The following is a 1,763-nucleotide window of genomic DNA, read 5'->3' on the forward strand; positions in this document are numbered from 1 at the left end:
TAATAAAATAAATGTTGCTGGGTTTTTTTCTGTCAATACGATGATTTAGTCATCTTCGAAGTACAGCATTCACCTCGTCCTTTCGGCTCGGTGAATATTGTACTTCTCAGGCGGCTTAATTACTGTATTGACCTCAAAACAGCAATATTTGTATAATGTTACATTTTTGATCAATTTGTTAGTCACTGGTATATGTTAATCATATTGCAAAAAATTACATAATAAGGGAAAATTTGGTTGTAATTCTCATTTTCACTAAGAAATCAGAGAAATGGAAAGTTGTTTTAAGGATGGAGACTTGTCAGCGTTTTTTAACGTAAGTGGGTCTCCATAGTTTGAGTGACGTAAAATTTCTGTTGTTAGTTTTTGGAGAATAAACAATTAATAAATGATTTTATTGAAATAGAAATAGCAATTTTGTATTATTTCCTAGCAGAATTCATTGAATTTTCAATGCTTCGATAAACGCACGAAAAAACTTACGACAACCATCTTAGCTCTTGCGAACGTAAACAACATGGAAAAATCAAGGTGGCAAGGGCAGTTCGTGAAGTCTGTTACCGCAAATAGATAGAACATTTGTCGCCAAAGTCCAGTGAAAAGGATGGGAGAAAAGCATTGTTCTTTTACAGCATGATTATGCAATTTCCTGAGTTTTCCTCCGATTAAGACAACAACAGCATCGTTCTACACCTGGCACTGACAGACGACGCGACATGTCAAATGACAATAATACTGTCGCACACGAAGAAAATGTAAGTGAAATGTACACCATCTGTTCTTTTGGGAATAGTAAATCTTTAATTATTATCTTCCGTAAGGCCAATACAACTCCTGTATATACTATATAAAATCGTAGGCCTGCAAAATATTTGTGTACACATGTATAACCTACATGTACGTAGCTTATACGTCAGGACTCTTTCCTAGTCAGTGCATTGTAAACACACGCACATTCACATGAATTTTTAATACTCAGGTACACTGACGTAATTATGTACCAACCAAATTAAACATCGTCAATGAAACAATGATAATTATGTGCATTAAAGATGCACATTTTCTTAAAACCCCATTCCAGTGCTCATGTGCTTATAATTAAAGAGAAAAAGTATGGTGTCCCAATCTGGTCTAAAATTAGTAAATCATCTGATGTGGATTTTTTAAGAATTGGCTCTTATTAAAAGTAATAGGGTTGATCATTATCAACAAAAGCACTATATTAAATGTGTTTATAATTAAAGAGAAAAAGTATGGTGTCCCAGTCAGGTCTAAAATTAGTAAATTATAATGTATGATGTGGTATTCAAAAAAATTAAATCTTAATTGCTCTTATTGAATGGAATGGGTTTGATCATGAACAAATTACAGAAGTCTTTTTTATTTTTATTTTTTTAAGTAAGTGATTGTTTTGAGAATCAATTATTTTTAACTATTATAAATATTTTTGAGATGTGAAAATGCATTCATCAAATGAAGGGATATAATGCTTTTCATTTTATGTTGAAATAACAATTCTTTCTATGGTGAACTGATCAGATGTGTCCAATATCACTTAGATGCCCACTGGTTTGGATGGGCTAAATTGCTGTAGAAAGGACGATAGGAATTTAGATGCTCATAAGTATTCAATGTTTTATTAAATTGAAATTGCAAAAAAAAAAAAAAAAAAAAAAAAAAAAAAAAATTGAAAACATTCTATGCATGTTTAAATTATTGAACGAATGTTTCACAAGGTATATGAAAACCCTAGGGTAAATTCA

General features: G+C 31.4%; 1 long non-coding RNA gene across 1 annotated transcript in view; it reads left to right on the plus strand.

The window, feature by feature from the left end:
• Positions 1-482: 482 nt before the first annotated feature.
• Positions 483-1,763, plus strand: part of LOC130050407 (uncharacterized) — a 2,227-nt gene continuing 946 nt past the window's right edge. Inside the window, exon 1 of the long non-coding RNA XR_008798843.1 lies at positions 483-755. This is a non-coding gene — a long non-coding RNA (uncharacterized LOC130050407). The remainder of the gene's footprint in view (positions 756-1,763) is intronic.

Source organism: Ostrea edulis, chromosome 9, assembly GCF_947568905.1.
Source record: "Ostrea edulis chromosome 9, xbOstEdul1.1, whole genome shotgun sequence".
NCBI lineage: Eukaryota > Metazoa > Mollusca > Bivalvia > Ostreida > Ostreidae > Ostrea > Ostrea edulis.